The sequence below is a fragment of the Protopterus annectens genome, chromosome 5.part0 (genome assembly GCF_019279795.1).
Source record: "Protopterus annectens isolate FY-2018-M chromosome 5.part0, PAN1.0, whole genome shotgun sequence".
In the NCBI taxonomy this organism is placed as follows: Eukaryota; Metazoa; Chordata; order Ceratodontiformes; family Protopteridae; genus Protopterus; species Protopterus annectens.
The window spans coordinates 1,621,838,748-1,621,862,356 of NC_056735.1; the positions used below are offsets into that span (position 1 = coordinate 1,621,838,748).

General features: G+C 41.3%; 1 long non-coding RNA gene across 3 annotated transcripts in view; it reads left to right on the top strand.

The window, feature by feature from the left end:
- Window positions 1-19,772: 19,772 nt before the first annotated feature.
- LOC122801794 overlaps window positions 19,773-23,609 on the top strand; it is a 100,795-nt gene continuing 96,958 nt past the window's right edge. For 2 of the 3 annotated variants that reach the window (XR_006364802.1, XR_006364803.1), the window contains exon 1: window positions 20,219-20,327. This is a non-coding gene — a long non-coding RNA (uncharacterized LOC122801794). Of the gene's footprint in view, window positions 20,167-20,218; window positions 20,328-23,609 lie in introns of those variants that run through there. The other variant, XR_006364804.1, reaches the window with a different exon arrangement.

Consider the following 23,609-nt stretch of genomic DNA (forward strand, 5'->3'; position numbering starts at 1 on the left):
AGTACAAGGCTCCCTATTCGTCCCTACCAGACAATCAGTACATCAGTTCATTTACCCTTACAGGCATGTCCAAAGGGCAGTATCAGGTATACTCTCCAGTCCAGCTGGTGAATCTGGGAATCTTGAGGCAATGTTACAATTGCCTCATGTACACAGACAACCCTCTCCTCCTTCCAACAAACACAAATGTATGTGAGAGATGCAACTATACAGCCAAACTGGAGGCCAAGCTCTCTCAACCCAAGGCTGGAACAGCCAGTCAGGAGGAGAAGGGAAACACTTGCATCAAACTTCCAGTCTCACATACAACAGTCATACACGCACCAGCGAACAACACATATAAATACACATAAACATACTCGGAGGTTCTAAATAAAAATCTGCCTAAGCAGCAGAGACCTCAAAAGCAGACATCCAAGCAACCTCCACCTTCAAACAACAACCACATATCACATACTTCACAAAGTCAGTGTGCCACGCAACCACAGCCCTTAAGGCATAACAACACACCCAATACACTAGTCAAAGGTGACGCTATTGTCAGGCACACTGACGTTCCACTCACTAGACTGAACAAGGAGAAGGTTACTGTAAGCTGCCTGTCGGGTGCCAGGATCCACCACATAACACAAGCACTCAGGTCACTCCAAAACAAGTACAAATATTACTCCGTCATTGTACATGTTGGTGTGAACGACCTGAGACGTACCTCTCTGGACTACATGAAGAGAGACATAGAGGAGCTCTCTGATTATGTAGCCCTGGCCGGTATGACCCTCATCCAGAGTGGCATCTTGCCCTCACCAAGAATGATGCCACAGTACAAAGAAAAAATGACTAGTTTTAACAATTGGCTAAGCTATTGGTGTCGTTCAAAGGGGATCCAGTGTCTGTCAGCCTGGGACAACATGCTCGACAAGCCACGCTGCTTTGCCAGAGATGGCTTGCACCTGTCACCCTTAAGCTTTTGAATACTGGCCAAGGCTCCTGTCACCCCCATAGTGCCTTTTTTAGGTAAGGCTCAAAAGACAAACCCACCTCCATAAACAACACAAGTAACCGGAAACTGAGGGTAATGCTACTCAATGCCAAAAGTCTAAACCTCAAAATGCTCGCACTCGAGGCACTCCTTAGCATGGAGAAAATCGATATCTGTGCAGTAACAGAAACCTTGTTCAAGGCTCCAGAGAGCACCCCAGCACTACCAGGCTACAACTCATACCATACCTTTCGGCCCCAGAACCCAGACTGAAATACAAAAGGAGGGGGTGTATCCATTTTCATAAAGGATACCCACACCTCCAGGTTAGTAGCACAGCACGAGGCATCGGAGACCATCGATGTGCAACTAACAGTGGGCAAAGCTGCTTTTCAGATTGTAGCTTGATACAGATCACCTACCTTGTCTCAGGACCCCCATTCAGCATTCCTGAGAACACTGGAAAATATAAAGGTCCTACCTAACACCATGATATTGGGAGATTTCAACTACCCAAACATTGACTGGGATAACTACTCAAGTACAAACTCCTTTGCCCAACGCTTCCTAGAGTTTATAAACTCAAATGCCCTGGAACAGCTGGTCACCATGCCCACAAGAGGTGACAACATATTGGACCTGATCATCACCAACATGGGGGATCAGTGCTCCACACCAGAGGTAAACCCCTGGCTGGTAAAATCAGATCATAAACTAATCACATTGAACATCCACATTCCGACCCCACCCCCAATTATGGAAACCACTGTGAAAAACTTTTCAAAAGCCAACTTCATACTTCTCAAGACCAAGGTGAAAAGTTTCAAAGCCCCCTTGCTAAAGGATAATGCTGCCCAAACCACAGAATCCTTTACAAATGCATTTATGAGCATCTACATGAATGCATGGATCGAGCCATCCCAAATAAAACCAAGACTCACTCCTCCAAAAAGAGGAAACCAGTCTGGTGGTCCTCGGCCATAAATAAGCTAGACAACAGAAGGAGGAAACTATTACATGATAGAGCAAAATCTCAAAAAGGAAAGGCATCACTGATCAATATTAGCAAGAAACTAAGATCCCTCATAAACTCATCCAAGGCCAGTTTTGAAAGAAAAATTGCTAAAGACTCTACAGATAATCAAAAAACCTTCTTTAGCTATGTCAAGAATCTAGGTGGCAACTCTCAGATATGCTCTGAGGTAGTGCAAAATGGCAAAACATACACTGAACCAACTGAAATTGCCAACATCCTGGCTTACAGGTTCAGTGCAAACTTTACCCCCCCCCTCACCCCCAAAAGGGCCCATGTCCATCCCAGAAGAATGCAGAGCCCCAGACATCACAGACACGCAGGTAAAAACAGCACTCTCCAAAGCTAGAAACACAGCATCAATGGGACCGCAGGCTGAGTCTTACACGAGCTCCAAAATGAACTAAACCCTCACCTAAATTCACTGTTCAAACTCAGCCTTACCACAGGCTATGTACCCAAAGAATGGCGTACAGCAACAGTCATCCTGCTCCACAAAGGTGGTGCCACAACAAAACCTGGGAACTATCGCCCTATAAGCCTGACTAGCCTGGTCTGCAAAGCTATGGAGCGAATCATCATGGAACTCATAAACAGAGACATCGGGAACCTCCATACACTGGACCCTACCCAATTCAGCTTTGTTAAAGGCAGATCCTGCCTCCTAAACCTAGTTGACTTCTTTGAAACAGTTACCAAGGCCATAGATGAAGGAAAGGTAGTCCACACAGCCTACTTGGACCTCGATAAGGCCTTCAACACCATTCCCCACTCTGGCATCATAGATAAGCTCACCAGCTTGAACATTAACCCCTACGTCATGAGATGGATTGCCAAATGGCTCACGGATAGAACACACATGGTCAGAGTTGTGTGTGCCATGTCCAACTCTAAAACAGTTACAAGTGGCGTCCCATGGGGCTCGGTCCTGGGACCCCTCCTGTTCGATATTTACTTCTTTGAGGTGCAGGCAAGCACAGGAGGACTATGGCTGACCAAGTTCGTTGATGACTGCAAACTGGGGGCCATAATCGACTCTCCGGCTGACACAGACATCCTCCAGAAGGGTCTCAAAGAGAAAGATACCTGGTGTCAGAACCATGGTCTCAAGCTAAATGACAAAAAATGCATAGTCATCCCCTTTGGGAAAAACAAAGTGCCCACGAATTATCACATACACTAAATATAGAAAATGTAATTAGGGACCTGGGGACCCAGGTAGACAACAACCTCTCCTTTGATAATCACATTGCCAAAGTGGTTAGAAATTCCTTCTATGTAGCCCACCTAATCATGAAAGGGTTCACAACTAGATCAAGAGAGGTCATTGTGCCCCTCTACTCATCACTCATTAGGCCCATAATAGAATACAATGACCTATTTGGAATGTACCTTACGCGACACCTGCAACAGCTGGAAACACCACAGAAGTACCTCATCAAGAGGATCATGGGCCTCAAACAGATGGCCTATGCAGCTCGACTAAAGAAACTCCAGCTCTACTCGGTTGCTTACCGCCTGCTCAGGGGTGATCTCTGCCTGACGTATAAGGCCATGTCCAACCCGGAATTAATGGACATGCTCCACCTCAAGAAAACCAAATCTCTTAGAGCCACATGCTCCAGTGAATTAAACCTCAGCACATCAATAAACAGGACATGTTGGAGGGATAGATTCCTGTCCCAGAGACTTCCCTTGCTCTGGAATAGAATCCCAGTTTATGTTAGGCAAAGCCCCTCACCAACTCTCTTCAAGAGAAATCTTGACGAGTGGATGGAAAATCGTAAATTTACCCCAGGGATCACTTCAATGGCGCTGCTACACAGAGGCCCAGAGAACTAATTTAAAAGGGAGGCAAAAGCCAACAAATTCTGGCTAGGCTTATAAATGCCCTTGGGCAGATAGCCTAGTACCTACCTATGAATATAATATTCTGTATGATTATATTTACTCTCCTTAAAGGCCTGCATCCAAAATCCCAGTCTCTTCCTATTACTTGAGCTTCCCCTGTTTCACCATCTCTTTCAACTTTGTATAGTTTTCTGCTTGTGCTATGCACAGGAGCCTTAACTGTGTTGCTCAGAAATACCCCTTCAACTTGGGTAATCCCAATTTGCCCTGTTCTATTGGATGAATAAGCTTATCCCACTTGACTCTTGCCATCTTCCCCTCCCAGATAAATCATTCTGCTCTTTATTAATTGCTATCCAGAACTTCTCTTCTGGTTGATAAAAATACACCTGACCAGTGTACAAGACTAAAAACATTTTAACTGCTTGTATACTACTGTCAATATCCACATAACAGAGCTTCCATTTTGTCAGTTACTGTCAATATCCACATAACAGAGCTTCCATTTTGTCAGTTTTTGTATTATCTTTGTTTAGTCTCGTCCCACGTATCCTTAGCTTCCACACCAGTATAATTTTAATCGATATTCCTATAGAGTTCATTTTATCATGTCCCCATAAATGTGGCTATTGCTGAACCAATTTGTATGGAAGTATTGTTTTTGTTTTAGCTTCATTAATTTTGTATCCCAAAAAGGTCTGAAACTGTCTCAATATAGTCCACAAAAATGTAATATCACTTTCCGGTTGTGTAAGGTAGAAAATAATGTCATTTGCAAACAGAGACAGCTTTTCCTGACTACCATACCAATTATATCCTTGAATTTCTGAGTCCCTTATTTTCTTTACCAATGGTTCTAAATATAATGCAAATAACAAAGGGGAGAGAGGACACTCCTACCTGGTTCCTCTGGTCAAGCAGAGATTACCAGAGAGGACCCCACCCACTTTAATGTTTACCTCCAATCCTTCATATATCTTCCTAATCAACCTTATAATCTTATCAGGGAATGCAAATGCTTCCATTGCTCTGCTCGTAAAATCCCAGCTTACTCTGTCAAGTGCTTTCTCTGCATCAAGACCCACCAGCAACAGTAGCATTTTCTTACATTCTGCTTCCCTCTGGATCATTGCTGTTCTCTTTATATGTTGAATGCTTGCCTCCCCTGCACAAAACCACATTGATCCATATCTATCAATTTTGGCATCACTTTTACCACTCTTTTAGCCATTATAAACACAAACACTTTATAATCATGATTTAGTATTGAAATGGGCCTGTATGAAGCTGGATCTGATGGATCTTTTACTCTCTTTAGCTATTACAGCTAGTACTGCTTTCTTCCAGGATGTTGATACTTCTCCTCCTCTTAAAATACTATTAAAATCAGTTTTCCCCTCCTAGCTTCCAAACTTCCACAGGAATACCATCTATTCCTGGGGACTTTCCTGTAGATTGGTTATACATCATCATTTTATCTCATTTCCTCCTATCCTGTTAGTAATTCAGCCTCCTCTCCCTCTAGCCTTGGCATACTTAATTCTTCCATAAACATTTTCATTTGCACCATTATGATTTCAATATTTCTCTGCTTTATACAGACTTTTATAGAATTTCTGAAATAATTCTAATACTTCTACAGGATCCCTTATCTTCCTTGTTATAGGCTCTCTAAGCTTGGTGACAGCCCTTTCTATTTTCAGTTGTCTGAGCTACCCATCCCTTAAATTCTTCTCTTTTCAACATATAGGTGGGAAATCACTACACATTCCTTAAATTCCTCTCTTTTTAACAGAGAGGTGGGAAAGTGCCAGTGTCTCATTTTTATTTCATTACCCTGTTTTAATTTTAGTTATTATTGGTGCATGATCTGAAATAGTTATTGGGTGCATATCAAGACCTTCAATTAAATGCACACTTCTGTGAAATGTAAATTCTGTCTAGCTTAGCCCAGTTTTTGTATCTTGGGAAATAATATGTAAATTCACTCAGAATTCCTAGTACTGAATTCACATCTTTCATGCCAAATATTTTCATAAATTTCTTTAAAAATCTACCCTCCTTTGTTATATTTTCCTTTCTGGGTCCCCTTGACACACCTTTACTGTTGCAAATCAAATTCCAGTCCCCACCTATAAGTAATTTTCCTTGCTGAAAGGTGATTATATCTCACAGAATTTTCTTTAGCTCTATTACAGCAGTTTTCAGTGGAATATGAATATGGGTTTGTATCACTTAATCAAAATACATTCGTTGAATAACTATTCATCGAACACTTCTTCTTCTTTCTGCTTTTTCCCCGCTTAGGGGTCACCACAGCAGATCACCTTGTCCGCTCATGATTGGCAGTGGAGGTTTTTAACACTAAACAGAAAAAAATCATTTCAGCGAACGTCAGACTTTTTTCCAGGGTATGAACCACTCACCTGTAGATCACAGCATGTGTATGTACCTTTAAGAAGCTTTTCCAGGTGTAGCACATGCATATAAATACTGAGCACGTGCAGGCAGCAGTGCCATTTTGAGAAAACAGCCAAATTGTTAACATGTATGAGTGTGGAAGTCAGTCTGTTTATAAGTTTAACTTTAAGTTACAAAGCCTCAGTTCTGGTGTGTTTGTGTGTAATAAAGCCGCTTGAACTGAACCCACAAAGGTTTGCCTTTTTTATCTTGACCAGACGAGCAACATGGTGTCAGGACCAGGATTAGAAGAGCAACTTCTTCAAGCCATGAGATGCAGAGTTAAAAATGAAGGCAGACTAAGCAGGTTGAGTGAAACAGAGCACAGACAAACAAAAAACAGCCAGAAATGTGCTAAAGGTAAAGACAACTGCACAAATGATGTATTTGACACAGAAAATGAAACTGCACATTTATAAAGCACAAAATGCATTATTAATCAAATGAATAGCACAAAAACATATTATTAGGCAAACAAAAGGTACAAACCACATTATTTATTAAACAAAATGTTTGAAACCATGATATTTGATAAAGCTAGCAACACTATTCACATGGGGCTGCAACCCTACTTTCTATGTAGCTGGTGTATCAGTGGTCGGTGAAAAGGTTAATGTAGTAGACTTGTTGGCAAAGAAGGAAGTATTTTGTACTGCCCTGATCAATAGTAATCTCACAGAGCTCAAAGTAGATACTGGTTTAAAGTGTAATGTAATGTCAGCAGAAACATTTGCTAAAGTGATGGCTGGCGAGCAACTTAATTTGGTCAACTGCGTGAAGCTTGTTGCTTATGGGGGTGAAGAGATTCAAACCGAAAGCTCAGTAATGTTTTCATGTTATTCGGTTGGGAACAGTTACAGCCTGCAATTTAATGTAGTCCGAAGACCTGTGCAGTCCTTATTAGGTCTCAGAGACAGTTTAAGAATGAAACTGCTTTCTTTTACCAAAGAAGTACATCATGTAAGCACAAGTCCCAGTTCCAGCTTTACTGATGCTATTTTCTCAGAGTATGAGAAGCACTCTGGAACACATAACGCACTAAATCAAACCCACGTAAAGTGGGGGACTTTGCCCCCACATTCCCCAAAATGGGGGGGCTGCACCCCTCACACACCCTAACTATATATATATATATATATATATATATATATATACAAACTCTGAGATCGCACTACAGTGGGGAAAAGGGCAAAGTTGTGGTGATGGCGAAGTGCTCCCTAACCTTGGGAAAAATCTGAGGTTTGCTGAAATGGTTTTCTCTGTTTAGTGTTCGATGAATACATATTCAATGAATCAGTATTTCGATTAAGTGATATAGACCCTATAAATACATGCCAGTGTAATCCTCCTCCCTTGCTAGTAGCCCCTTAGTACTACAAATCTACCATTGTTGTATTTTTTCCTCTTCTATTACTATTGGAGCACCTGTTGGAATTAATATAAGTACTCCTCTCTTCCTTTGCCCCAGGTATTACACCAAATAAGCATACTAAAAAACTTTCTTTATCAAACTCACATTCTCACTTCTTTCCAAGTGTGTCTTCTGTAGCATAGCTATTTGCACTCTATATTTTTTTTAATATAGTTCACTACTCTTTCTTTTTTGTATTTATTTGTGAGACCCTTAACGTTTAAAGACATTATAGAAAGAATCATATTATTGACAGAGTATTATTCCTACCTTTTACAATTATAGCTTTTTTTGTTAAATGTCTAGTTCCATGCATGCACTGTTTGGCAGGTTAATCTTTTATACATTTGTTTCTTGTCATCTCCATTTCAGCCTATGTCACATTTTTCAGAACTTTTTGTTTAACTGAAAACCTTTAAATAAAAAAACACACACACACACACACACACACACACACACAGCCAATACCTCACCAAACCTACTAACTTAATAACACACAAAACTATGTACATTTTCAAATATTTAAGTTTTACCACTAACAGGAACAAAAGTTCCAAACTGGAAGCCACACATACATATACTCGAGCTAAACAGAAAAAAGATTATCCATTCTAAGATGCATGGTAGAGCCTGTGATTCTATTAAGTACGGTCTAGTTTTGACTTATCTTTATAGCTCTCCCAGCTGATAAAATACTTGAATGCTTTCAGAAAATATTTTCTCCAAGCCTTTTCTCTTTATCAGATTGTCTGCTAGTGACATGAGAACCAGATACAGGACTGTTTACTAGAAAAAAAGACCTTATAATATTAAATATTCTTTTTTATTTACTTTCTGTTGAAACATGTTACTACATAAAGCTAATGGCCTTAACTCAGTCATTTCCCTATGCAAAAATGAGAAAAAGCACACTAATTGTTTTCTTTTGTCGTGCTCTTTTAACCAGATCCCTAATTTTTTTTTACACTGTGCTGCCTAAATTTCTTAAAACTGAACAAGGACAAAGACAGAATAAGGGAGAAAGACACAAAAAGAATAAACAGAAGCATCTATTTACACTAGTATCCCCATTATACTTTCAAAATAACTGAAAAAACTTTATTTGATAACATACAGAGAAAATCATGCACCACTTAAGCAATATTAAGAAAAATATTTGTTTGACTTACAGTTAACTCTCTCCCTCCTCTTCCCCTCTCCTGAGTATTTTCCAAATATTAATTACATGAAATAGGGCATATGCTTTAGAGTCGCCTACAAGTTTAAGAAAGTCCAAACAAGTCCAATATTTCCAGATTTTCTCATTCTGTCCTGTTTCACATATATAATTACTGCTTTGTAATCCCACATTTGTTCCTTTCCAAGTTGCTGATTTTAGTCTCCAAACATTAATGACATGAAGTAGGACATATGCTTTAAAGTCCCTACAAGTTTAACATAGTCCAAGAAAGTTCAATATTTCCAGATTTTCTTGTCCTACTCCTGTTCACTCCATCTCCCAAACCCTGTCTCAGCATCATTTCCAGTGCACTCTTGATTCTTCTAGTAAACTCCTGTGCTTTTCCCTCTCCAAGCATTTTCAGTTGAAACATCAGAAAAGGTTTCACTGGCATAGTCTCTCTGTGGTCTTTATTACCAGAAGAACAAGAAGCTGAATCTCCTTCTGTTTCACAGCTCACTTTTTGTTCGACAAACTTTTGAATTTCTTCCTTAACATGTATTTCATCAAAAAATGTTTTTGTTCCTCCAGGAAAAAAAGAAGTTATGTCTTACCATAACGTTCCATCTGTGTTGTAGATCTTTATTCATTCCTTACTGCTAGGACCTCGGTTCTGTCCTCCTAACCGATATGGCCATTTCCTAGCTCGCGCAAGCCAAAAACTCTCAGCTAAGAACCTATCCACAATGTCCCTCTCCTAGATACACCAGATTGAGTTTGCGCACCCTAGATAAAAGATGTAGTAATAGGAAAAAAAAGTAGGAGGCTCTGTCTGAGCAAATACCCTAACCATGAGTACCTAACATCTACCAGAAGTCCAGGCAGGGGGAAGGAGGGCAGGAAGTAAGGAATGAATAAAGATCTACAACACAGATGGAAAGTTATGGTAAGACATAACTTCTTTATCTGATGTTGTAAATCTTTATTCATTGCTTACTGTTAGGACTGAGTCCCCAGCTACTTGAGTCCTGGGTGGCCCTAAGGAAGGATATTCCTGAGTACCATAAAACCAAAAGATGCTTGTCCCGTGGAGGCCAAATCCAATTTGTAATGAGATATGAATGTATGAGGTCTTGCCCACGTGGCTGCTGCACATATATCATCCATACAGACTCTGGAATGAAAAGCTACAGAGGTAGCCATAAATCCAAATAACAATGAAGCTGTCAGTGCACGTCAAGGGTGTGCAAAAGGTACTCCCCTCTATTAGAATGCCTTGGGAAGAAAACCGGCAGGTCAATAAATTGGTTAATGGAAAAAAACAGAAATGACCTTGGGCAAGAAGGAAGGGTCAGTATGAAGGGACACCCTATGCATGTGGAAGATCAAGTAAGGACTCTTGACACTCAAAGCCAGCAGCTCAGATACTCTTCTCACTGAAGTGAGTGCTACTAGAAGTATGGTTTTCCAAGACAAAAAAAATTGAATCAAAGGGCTCAAAGGGAAAGCCTGTAAGAGATTGAAGCACCAGAGTCAAGTCCCAGGGATCTAAAGGAGGCTTGACCGGAGGTTTAACATGTAATACTCCCTTCAAAAAAGTTTTGCATAGGCGGTGTGACATAATTGAAGAATTTTCAAGACCGTTATGAAAATTGGTGACAGCTGCTAAATGTACAGTGATTGTTGAAGCTGAGGTTTCTGCATGCATGAGAGCAGTCAAGTATTGCAGAATATTTTGAATAGGCATAGAGAAAGGGTCTAAGTTTTGGTCTTTGGCCCAAATAGGGAACCTAGTCCATTTACTAGAATAAACCCTTCTAGTGGAAGGTTTGTGTGAGGCCAGAAGAATTTCAAGAACAGGAGATGGGATGTCAGGCAGTCTGGCAATCACTGGAAGTGGAGGAACCAGGCTGTGAGCTTCAGACTGTGCAGGTTCGGATGAATCAATCCCAGAGGATGGGATAACAGGTCCTGGGAATGATCCAGGATCCACAGGCTGTGAAATCAGATGAGGCCATAGAAATGGGAACCAGACTTGACATGGCCAGTAGGGAGCAATGAGGATCACTTTGCTTTTCAACCTCTGAGCTTTCTGGAGAAATTTTGGAATGAGAGGAAATGGGGGAAAGGCATACAGAAGATCTGGGGACGAATTGTGTGTTAGAACATCCCTCGGTGGTTCCCCTTGAGGGGGGAATTGAGGCAAAATAGCTCCTGCATTTGTAATTCAGGGGGGAAGCAAACAGGTCGCAGCAAGGCTTGCCCCAATGCTGGAAGATCCAAGCTGCTATTACAGGTTAAGACACCATTCGTGAGGCATCAGGATTTTCCTGCTCAGATTGTCCGCAATAAGGTTGGAACTCCTGGGAATGTGCGTTGCTACAAGAAAGCGATTGGAAGCTATCGCCCAGTGCCAAATCCTCATGGCTTCCCGACACAGGGGGTAGGATCTGGTTCCGCCTTGCTTGTTGATATACCAGAAGACTGACATGTTGTCTGACTGAATTGCAATGGTCCCCGAAGGCAGGGATGCATGGAATGCTTGCAACGCTAAGACAACTGCCCTCAGTTCCAGGACATTTATGTGCAAGTTGGCCTCGAGAGGGGTCCAGGTGCCTTGGAAGTCTTTCCCTGGAAATGCCCCCCCATCCTAATAGTGAAGCGTCCGTGGTCACAGTGGCCGTGAGTTGGGGAAACCAGAACAGTCAACACCAAAGATTCTTTTGTGGATCCATCCACCATAGCATTTCCTCCTTGCAACGGTTTGTAAGGCGTATCATGTGGTTGAGTGAGTTAGCAACGACCATTGTGTGGAAAGCAGCCACTGCAGGATTCTCATGTGCAGTCTCGCCAGTGGTACTAACATAATGGCAGCTGCCATGGAGCCCAAGAGTTGCAGTACAAGACGTGCTGGTACATAGGTCTACGGAAGAAGGTCTTGGATTTGGTGTCTTATTTTCAAAAGCCTGTGATGTGGGAGAGAAGCTTGACAGGATGTTGTGTCGAAGACCGCTCCAATAAATTCCAGTGTCTTCATTGGGGACATTTGAGATTTATCTTTGTAGACTGTAATCCCCAAGTGGAAAGCGAGAGCTTGAGTGTAAGAGAGGCTATGGAATAAAAGATTCCTGGTCGGAGCTGTAAGGAGCCAATCGTCTAGATAGAGAAACACCTGGAATCCTTGTAGTTGAAGATGAGCTACCACAACTGCCATACATTTGGTGAAGACTCGGGGGGGGGGGGGGGCTGTCAAGAGACCGAATGGCAGTGCCCAGAACTGGTAGTGATTGGCTCTCAGCCAGAGGTGGAGAAACCTCCTGGAACGGTGATCCATCTTTGTGTGTTAGCACGCGTCCTGGAAATATATAGAGCACATCCAGTTATCCCTCCCTAGGAAGAGAAGAATGGACTATAGCGTGCCCATCTGGAATTTTTGAGGTTTGATAAATTTGTTCAGTAGGCTGGGATCCAGGATTGGTCTCCAGTCTCCTGTCATTTTTCGCACTAAAAAAGGACCTTGAGTAAAACCTGGATCCTGTCTGGTCTGGTGGGACTGGTTGGATGACTTTTTTCCTTAGCAGCTTTTCTATCTCTAAGGCTGCTAATTCCCTCCGATTGGGTGGTACATCGAGGATTTGTTTGACGGGTCTGGGAGTTAAGTCAAAAGGTATTTGGTAGCCTCTGGATATTATTCTCTGCACCCAAACATCAGTAGTAATAAGATGTCAAGCTGGAGAATGCAAAGAAAAACGACCCCCAACAGCTTCCAGAGGGAAGCAGTCGGGTCTCTGCTCAAGAGTGCTGGTAGGGTCTGCCGGAGAATCTCTAGCTCCCTGGTTACGGGGACCCTCTCTACCCCGAAAGGGATGTCTTCCATATGAGTTGCCCCCTCTGCCCCAGGAGGATTGCTCACCACTAGTGTCATGAATAGGTCCTTGGGATTTCTTGAACCACATTTTTCCTCCCTCCTGGTTCCTGGAGTAGCACCTCTGGAGGTTGGAAAGGCATATGCCCAAGCAGACAAGGTCTTTCCGTCTTTCTCACTACGTGTATGTGTAAGTGTGTCTCGTACTTTGGGTCCAAAAAGTGCAGATTTGACAGGTGCATTGACGAAGGAAGATTTAAAGGGGTCTGCGAAGTACCACAACCGCATCCAAGCATTATGTCTCATGACAACGCCTCATGCGGCAGCTCGAGCTGCCTCCTCAGTGGAGTGAGATATCAAATGCATCGAGGGGTTTGAGATGGTTTCAAGGGTAGCTAGCTGCGAGGCAACAGTATCATGCATGTCATCAGGCAGTACCCCACCAAACAGGAAGACATTTCGAAAATTAGGTCTCTTGGGAGACGAGTAAAGTGTGCCAGATAGTTCAGTGACCGAATGGCGAATGTCACTGAAGCATAGGTCCGTTTCCCTAGTCTGTCCATGGTACAGGACTCTGTTTTGAGGATGGACGGTGGAACTATCTTCTGCCAGTTCCCTCTTTGTGGCAGCTGCCACGACCATAGAATCAACTGTCAACTGCTAGGACCAGTGGGGCTGGTCTTCAGGTGTAGATAAAATTTTTGTCTGGCCTCCGAGGGACAGGTTCTGTGTTGTCCAAGGCCTTCCAGGCACGCTGCACAGTGAGTTTATCAAGGTCATCTGCCGGTGGGGCCACCCAGGAAGTAGATGGCCAGGCATGGAAGGCCTGCAGGAACACTGATTCCTCAGAAGAAGGGTTATAAGACTTCCAGTCTCCCCGCTGCTTGAGGATTTCGAGAATGTCTCCGAATAAGATGTCGTCTGGGGGAGACCGTGGGGACCCTTCTCCCCATCACAATCAGCGTCTTCAGTGATATGAATCAAGGTGCTTCCTCTTGCACAGTTTCTTCTGGGGTGGCTCCCCAGTGGGATCTTCTGAGGAGGACTCTGGAGAAGGGGTTCCCTTCAAAGAGGGTTCTTGTGACTCCTGTGCCCGGGGTCCCGAAATAGAGGGTTAGGAGAGGAGCAGAAGAACTGGAAGCCATCAGAGCTGTGGACATAAATGGCACCAGCAAGAAAATAGGTGCCAGGCTAGATACCAAGGTACAGACGGTCCAAGCACTGCTTCGGGAGAGCAATGGTTTCACCAGAGCCGATGCAGCAAGGGTGGACAGTGCCGACAGGGAAAACATTGCTGTCGGAACTGAGACAGTATGCACCGGAGGTATCTTGTCCTTGGCAAGTATTTGAGTTTTAGAGCCAAAGAAACTGCCGGCACCGTGGCTGGGGATGGTGCCGAAGCAGGTACAGTCATTGGAGCCGATGTCAGATTCAAGGATGGCACCGAAGTCAGTGGTGCCGAGGTCGGAGCCAAAATAGGGGTGAATATCATGGATGGCACCGAGGGAGAAGACACAAAGCCTGGTGCCGAAGAGGTCTGCATCGAGGAAGCATTGAGCCGAATCGGTTCTGTAACTGACGGAGATGCAGGAACAGAGTGATTCCATTTGTCCTTATGTTTTTTGGTCTTTGGAGGGGGTAGACCTCTGACCCAGAAAGAGTCTCTGAAAAGGGTGCCTTGGGTAATCTGTTTTTCCTTATTTTTTTTTTTGGTCTTTGGAGGGGGTGAAACCTCCGACCCCGATAGAGGCCTCAAAAAAGGTATCGTGAGCAATCTGTTTGTCCTTATGTGTTTTGGTCTTTGGAGGGGGTGAGACCTCCGACCCAGATAGAGCCTCCGAAAAAAAAAGTGCCTTGAATAATCCGTTTTTTCCTTATGTTTTATGGTCTTTGGAGGGGTGAGAGCTCTGACACAGATAGAGCCTCCAAAAAAGGTGCCTTAAGTAATCACTTTTTCCTTTCTGTAATGAAAGAACAAAGATTTACATCAGATTCTGTTTTTTCTTATATGTTTTGGTCTTAGGAGGGGGTGAGACCTCCGACCCAGACAGAGCCTCCGAGAAAGGTGTCTTGAGTAAACCTTTTAAAATAAGTTTATTCTTGTATTCTGCTAGTGTCCAATTAGTAAAACCAGCACAAATGTCACAATCAGCTTTCAAATGATCCTCGCCCAAACAGTAGACACAACGAACATGTGCATCTGAGTTAGGCATCTTACAGCCACACTTGTCACACTGTTTAAAACCCAACCTAGCTTTGTCTGACACAGTAAGGAAAACAATGCTATCTTGTAGAAAAAATTAAGGAAAAAATACCAGTGGAGTTATGTTAAAGAATACCACTAGTAAGAGGCCTGTCAAAGACAGGAGAGAGGGACAGTCAAAAGGGGTAAAAAATTAAATTATCAAGAAAAAGGGTAGGAAATAGGCCTAGGTTACAGGCGACAGTGATAAAAGACTAACTTGACTAAAAAATTTTAAATTCAGAAGAAAAACTGTCAGAAAAACAAACAAAATACTACTTAGCTTTGAGAGAGATGGCTAACACGTCTAACTAGGAATGCGGCAAACGGGATCTGGAGTATCTAGGAGAGGGGCATTGTGAGTAGGTTCTTAGCTGAGAGTTTTTGGCTTGCATGAGCTGGGAAACGGCCTTATCAGTTCCAAGGATGGAACCGAGATCCTACCAGTAAGCAATGAATAAAGATTTACAACAGCAGATAAATATTTTGAAGATAGCTGGGCACAGCAGATTGAATCTCATGCCTGCTTCTCAACATTCACTATATAATGGAATAAATTTAGTAGTCATTCTCCACAAACAATCTGTTGTCTCCCACTTTTAGTACTTTGTCCTTCTGCCACAGTTTTGTCAGAATCAACTCCTTCTGCTGGTAAGACTGCATTTTTACTATTAAAGGTCTAGTTTGTTTTCTCATAGCCAGGTTTGGAGTGTACACATGATGTGCCCTTTCAATTTACAATTCCTGTTGTGGAATACCAGTCCAGTTGTTCATTGGTGCTTTCATGAAATTAATACAGTCTGTTCCTTCCAGCTTCTCAGGCACAAGAGAAAATCTCAGGTTTTCTCTATGTGCTCTGCCCTCTAATTCTGTTATTTTTTTAAACATTTCTTCTTGTGCAGTCTCATATTCAGCCTTTTCTTCATTTGGACCTCTGAGTTTTGCAGTGTCATCATCTCATCTGGTTATCTGTTTAAAGCGTCTTCCATTTTTTCCAACCTTTTATTGTTTGAGTTGATATACTCCATTGGTGTTTCATTTATTTTAGTCAGGTCTGTATGCAATTGCTTTATACTTTCCTCAAGGTTACTGAAAGTCATGTCTGGCGCTTGCCCTTCTTTTTGCTGAATAGCTACAGTACTTTTCCCAGTCAGTGTTTTTTGTCACCTTTTGTAGCTGATTCTCCTCAAGGTCCTCTATAATTCTTTTTTCCTGGCATCTAGGCAGTGCACTTACTAGTCAGTTACTGAAATTTACTCAGAAATCCAGGTCTACAGGCTTTCTCTGTTCAGGTTCTGTTTTTACACTGGGAGAGCCAGAATTAAGCTGTTACTCAATGTGCAGCCATCTTGGAAGAACTACTGAGAAATATTATTAGTAACAAATGGGTTAGGTTTATGAAGCCAGAAAAAGGTGGGACCTTGTTGTTATGAACACGAATGAATACACTGAAAAGATGTTGACTTTGCTGTTCAGTGACACCTATGAGGAAGTTTTGGTTAATCACATGAATATAGCATACAAGAGGGTGGATGTGGAGTTGGAGGATAGGCTATTAAAATGGGGATATCACTCGAGCTGATTATGAACACTTGGCTAGTTACACACCCTAGAACACCCACCATTTTTGGTATTCCCAAAATCCATAGAAGTCTGTCTGACCCCCCCCCCCTTCTATCCTAGTTGATGCTAAGTCATCTAAGACCTTTAATATAGCCTGTTTTAATGACCAACTTAAGGTTGGAAAGGGAACTGGCCACTTGTATAAGGACTCATGGGATTTTTTTAGAGAGAGTAACTAGTAATTTATATAATGGGAATTTAATTTTTGCAACAATTGATGTTAAAGAACTATACTCTGTCATTCTCCATGAATTGGGCTTATAATGGTTCTATGAATAGCTTTGTTTTATCACAAGTTTGGACCCTACCAAGATCAAAACATTGTGAGGTCTGATGTTAATGGCTTTGCAGAATAATTTTATTAGTTTTTGAAAGTCAGTTACTCAAGCAATGTAAAGAGGTAGCTATGGGGGTGGCTTGCGCTGCATTTTGCCAGTCTCATTATGGCCCATTGGGAGAGCAAGTATGTGCTTTCTTCTGCTTATAGTAATTGCTGGTCCCTTTACAGATGCTTTTTAGATGACATTGTGATTTTTTTTGGACTGACACTGGGAAGAGGTTGCAGGAATTTTTTCAGTATTTGCACACTACTACTGACTATCTTAACTTTACTTCGAATGTGTTCTATGACCAAGTGGATTACTTAAATATATCCATCTTTAAGAATAAGAGGGAAAATGTTTTGAATCTTCGATTTACAGGAAACCTACCTACTCCAGTTCCTTTCTATATTGTACTAGTTGGCATCCTAATCACCAGAAAAAAAAACATTGGTGAAGGGCCAATATATAAGGCTATCACAATGTGCAATTTAATATTGAGAGTTTGAAGTTGAAACTTTATGTTCGAGACTAGAGACTACCTCTCAATATTTTTAAATATTATAGTACGAGGTGAAAATGAATAATGGTGTCTTTTGTCCTTTATTAGGAAAGGGATATGAGCAAGGAATGGACTGGATGTACTCTGAAGGGATGCAAGGTGGTTTTAATGGGGCCTTTGTCCTGTCTTTTACTACTGATTTCTATGCTATTAAGGCAATTATTCAAAAGAATTTGAGTATTTTTTTCCCTTAACCAAGACCATCTTAAAACAGTTGGACAGGCTCCAAGGATTGTTTATAAAAAAGATAAGCGTTTCAAAAATTTGTTAGAAACGACTGGCTGTGTTCAGAGTCAAGGTAAAATGGGCAGATGTGGCCACTGTAACCAGTGTAAACATATACTTGAGGGCTCTTTCTTTGTTATTTATGGATATGGAAAAGTAAGGTTGTCCCAAGTACTATTGTTCTACCACTGGTGTTATATATGTCCTGCAATGCCAACAGTGAGACTATTTTTACATTGGGAAAACTATTCAACCACTGAGGGTGAGAATAAACCATCACTTATATGATATCAAAAAACAGAAATGAACATAATGCCCTCTATATACACATTTATTTTAAACCCCACAAGTTTTGTTTTTACATCCTTGATCATGTTCTATGGGGAGCAGAGGGGTCCAAGTGATGGTCTTTTAGAATATAAGGAACAAGTGCTCCGAGGTTAAAATCAGTTTATTTTTTATAAATACTTATGTTTTTTAATGTTTACTTATCTAAGTAACATATTGTGTGATGTTACTGTAAGTATTTTAGAAACTTTTTATATCAGCTTCCAACAAATGCTTTATTAATATTAGTGTTGCTGGGTTAATTGATTATCCAGCTATGTGGTAATGCGGTTTGTGAACGTAAAAATTGACTGCTTTAAGAGTGATAGAAAATGTTCTAAAGAAGTCCATAGTGTTGGACGAAAGCGCAAAATGTTCTAAAGAAGTCCAGTGTTGGACGAAAGCGCTTAACCTGTAGTTTGTTACAAATAAAATGGTGTAGTTTCATGTCATTTCGCTCCTAGCTTTCTACTTTATTGGTTCGCGTTTAGTGGTGATCTTTCTGTTACTAGTTATTTAAAATAACGAACTGTTTTAGTCACAAAATTAAATGCGGAAGTTTTCCCACCCACGATGGCAACTTATCTGCCCATTTATAGAGGAACAACTGTCGATCCTCGGAAGCCTGCAAGAGGAGCACTCTTTAGGGATACGAAAGCTCTAAAACGCTTGATGCCTAGACGGCTGATTCTCCCAGCCAAGATTGAGCTTTCAACAATTTGGGCACGTAGGTGTTCTTAAGCTTTGGGAGTTGGATAACTCTTATATCCTGGGTAGGATAAACCCGTATAGTGCAGCAGTGATGCAATGAAGAACACCAGTTAATACGAACACTCATTTCATCTCACGGTCAGACAAATGCAATTGCGTTTGACACACTTTCCGCCTGAATGTAACATCCCAGACTTATGAAAACGATATTATGTACATACACGTTCAGCCTAATCTTACTTGTTATTATTATATCTTTATACTTTCTATTCTCGCAATACCAGACGTGGACCCCTCTTTACCTCCTTATCAGTACACTCTTCTATTCTCATAACACCTCCCGCACTATGTTTTTAGTCTGAACACCTTATCAACCGACTACTGATTCGCTATCACGTCAGTTACAAGGTATTTTTATGTATTTTATTTATTTAACATTTGTTGGCCGGGAATGTCCGACTAGGTTCCACAGAGCCTGTTTTCAGCGGAGGCCCGGGGAGAACTTTTTTGTTCTGAAAATGCTTCAACTGGCTATTTGCTTGCTATTCTATCAGCTATACTACAAATTTATGTTTTACCTCTTTACGATCACCTAAACCTAAAAATGGTTAATATGCATAACTAATTAAAAATAACTGAGTACGCCCCTGCAACAGCGCACCTTTACTTATCTACCGACATGAAAAATCGCTTTTTTCCACCATTAACTAATTTACGAATGTTAACACACCCCATAAATCATACAGGATGCTTTCTTGCTTACTCTCACTTACCAGCGGATACTATTAACAAACTCAAAGCGAAGCGATCAGGTGAAGGGTGAAGAATATAACCTTAACTAGCGGAGATAAATTAAATTGCACAAATACCTTAATAGTTGTGTAACCACAAATAAATCACTGTACGTCGAAAACTGTAACACTATTAATCTAGTAAACGGATAAGTTAGTGCGCATCTCAAGACAAACATAAGGAAAACACGCTTCCGCGCAGTGATTGCCAAATACCGTAATGCAAAATCCAAAGGTCCCGCACTCGACCTAATTGTAAATACAAACGTAACGCTACCCACATCAATGGTAATATCTAGAAACAGGACAAAATAATTTAGTAGCACTGCACAGCACTAATTTATCCATACTGGATTTACCACTTCCGGCTTCCGCTATCCAAAACCTTTGTCAGCCGTATTAGTGACGTTACTTAGCTGTGCAGCATTAAATGCTGCCGCCTTTCTGTTTTTACTCTAGTTTGGCACTAATCTCTACTTTCAAAAAGGAAGTCCTCAGCCGCAAAAGTGGGAATTAGCAGACGGCTCGTTGAGCCTATCGAAGTCTAGCTACAGATTCAGATAGGGGCGGAGCTTTGCAAGTTGTGAATTATCACATGATCAACAGTGTAAGTATTATTAATAACTGAAAACCTGAGATATGCAAAGGTAAGACTGGGTTGTTTTATTAAGCTATGTTATTAGGGCTCTTTTAGCGCTACTGATAGCGTTTCAGCTGAAATACTGAAGTTCTTGAAGTAATGTTTTCACAGTACCGCGGTTGTAAGTGGTTAGTACTGAGCTAAATCAGCTAACAGTGCTGTGTTTACAATCTGGATGAAGGAACTAGTTTTTTTTCTGTGGTGTATAACTGCTGTGAAGTAGGGGCGAGGACGTCGCAGACTCGCAGCAAGTTTGGTGTTTGGCTGCACGTTATTTTAATCTATAGTTTTTAATATATGATGAGCTGTCTATTTTGACGCTTTATTTCTGTGAGTTGACATGTGTAGATAGGGCAAGATGTGTATGCATCTGATAAACAAGTGTGTGCTTTGTTGATCATCTTTAAGTGGTCACCTTGGATTGCTGTACATTTTTTTCCAGTATAGCGTTAGCGTGTTTTAGTTGTCCCATATTCGGATCACTTCTGTATTTTGTTAACTCCATATGCCACTAGTTCGTCTAGCTTTGGAAAAGTGTCCCAACACTTTGAGAACTTATTGTAGATTAGGGATGTAGTACAGAAATTCGTAGCGTTCTAATGTTAAGTCAGTTATGTCTAACTGCTTAATTTCAGCAGTATTCGTGCTCTAACTTGCTGTTCTGAAGGGTGTGTCCTATAACAAGTCCCCTTTTGTGAGTCGTAGGAGAGTCTTGACTCCGTTATTATGATGTGCCTTTTAGCTGAAATGAGTTTGACTTACGGACTACTACATTTTTTTTCTCTCGGGATTGTATTCAGTATAACAATCACACTTGAAGGGCTACGTGAAAACTAATAGTCTACTCTTGGTATAAAATGGAATGGTATGATGGAATGGACTAGGAAATTGTGATAATTTGGGTTATGGCTAAATGGTGCGAGATTTGACTATTGCATACTCTAGACAAAATTGGCAGTATATATTTTTTAAGTAGTTTTAATTATGAACTTGCCGATCTGCTACTAGGTGATCTTTAGGAATTAACTTGGAGATTAACAGGTTTGTGTACTCTATTTAGAATGCATGTACTATCGATAATTGCTGTTAACACTGCTGATGTGCCTCATGAAAATATTTGCATTTCGGTGCAAAAAAAAGTCGTCTGGATTCAAGTTGACGCAGAATCACGTCATTGTTGGTCTCACTGTTTTTTTTTTTCAGCTGCTACTTCAGAGTATTGCCCTCCTTTAACATGCTGATATGACATTGTCTGACTGAACACACTCTTCTGAGATCTCAAAACCAAAAGACTCTAAACCTGGAAAGGCCAGCCTTTGGGATAATTTTGTGGTAGAGGACAGAAGTGGTTGATATTTTAATAGCAAGGGGGCTGCAGGAAGCAGCTAAATGGATGGGGCCCACCAGAAAGGTGTGGGTCTCTCTTTCAGCAGGTCAGTGACATTTCCTTGCCATAAAACCAATTTCCTCCAAAAATTGTTTCATTATGCACCCACTCATTAGTCATTTTAGGTCTGTGAATTAAGCCACTGGTCTGGGGAGGGGACTGTTAGGCCCTCAGAAACCATAGAATTCTAAATGCTCTGAAGTGTATCTAGGAGCTTTTTTTTTTTTTTTTAACAACCTTTTGGTTTAGTGATAGCCTGAATAAAAAAAAAAATAAGAAAGAAAAGGAACTGCAATTCTTATTTTTCACTGAACTCCATATTCATCATCATCTTCTTTCGGCTTTTCCCATTAAGGGTTGTCACAGCGGATCATCTGTTTCCATTTCATCCTGTCCTCTGCATCATGCCCTGTCACAACAACCACCTGCATGTCCTCTCTCACCACATCCATAAACCTTATCTTAGGCCTTCCTTTTACCTGGTAGCTTTATCCTTAGCATCTTTTTCCCAATATACTCAGCATCCCCTCCTCAGCACATGTCCAAACCAATGTAATCTTGCCTCTCTAGCTTTGTCTCCAAACCTTCCAACCTGGACTGACCCTCTAATATACCTATTCCTGATCCTGCCCACCCTCGCCACACCCAGTGCAAATCTTAACATCTTTAACTCTGCCACATCCAGCTCTAACTCCTGCTTTTTGTCAATACCACTGTCTCCAACCCATATAACATAGCTGGTCTCACTACCCTCTTGTAGACATTCCCTTTCACTCTTACTGGTACTCGTCTGTCACAAACCACTCCTGACACTCTTCTCCACCCACTCCATCCTGCCTGTACTCCCCCCTTCACCTCTTTTCCGCACTCACCATTACTCTGAACTATTGATCCCAAGTATTTAAACTCATCCACCTCTACTCCTTGCATCCTCACCATTCCTCTATCCTCCCTCTCATTCACACACATATATTCTGTCTTAGTCCTGCTGACCTTCATTCCTCTTCTCTCTAGAGCATGAAAGGTAACAAAAACAGTAGTTCTCCCAAAACAGAGAAGACAAATGCGTATATATTGTCTTACCTTTTCTTTTGACCTGAGCCATGGATAAGAAGGGTCCGAAGACCATCCCACTTAACCAAGTTAAAAACAAACAAATCATGTCACCTGTAACATGCATGTAGATGCAAAGGATTAACTTTGTTAAATAAGATGTTTGTCAAAGGTTTCTTGAATTCTGTTAACAGGCTTACACATGTTGGTAAAGAAGATATTGAGTTGTTTGTTCAAGTAGGGTTTGTCTTACTAATTTACTGTGTCTTTGTGGTATATCCTTTTTGCTGTTCTTTGTCTTGAACTTTTCACATGGATAAAAAGACTAGAGTATTTTTTCTGCAGTGCCAGTATACAGACTAGTTTCATCTGAACGTATATACTTTATCGCTCTAAGTATTGTCTGTGTAAATGTCTGCAGTTTTCCATGACTTATCAAAGGCATTTGATACAGTCTCCCATACAAAACGTCTAACATCACTCTTAGAATTAAAAACTACCCCCCACTCTGTTATGGTTTCAAGACTCTCTCTCCCAACGCCAACAGGCTGTTCAGTGGAAAAACTCCCCTTTCCCCGTTAAATTAGGAGTACCCCAAAGATCAATCCTAGGACCCCTGCTTTTCATTATATTTACAAATAATCTTCACAAAGCCACCCTTCTAGCGAACCTGGTTCAGTATGTTTGACTCCACCTTAATCTGCTCTGCCCCCACCCGCCAGCAACTTCACATCAAGGCCCAAGAAGCCTTTACATCCATCGAAACCTGGCTAACAAACTCTCGGCTAATACTAGATCCTAAAAAGACCCAATTTATGCTCTTCTATCCTTCCAAAGCCGCAGTACTTACTCACCCATTCTCTGTTTCTGCATCAGATAATACCCTATCTCCCCCGTCACATAAACCAAGTTACTAGGGGTCATTATTGACAATAATATGAAATCTGACAAACACACAGCTCATACAATA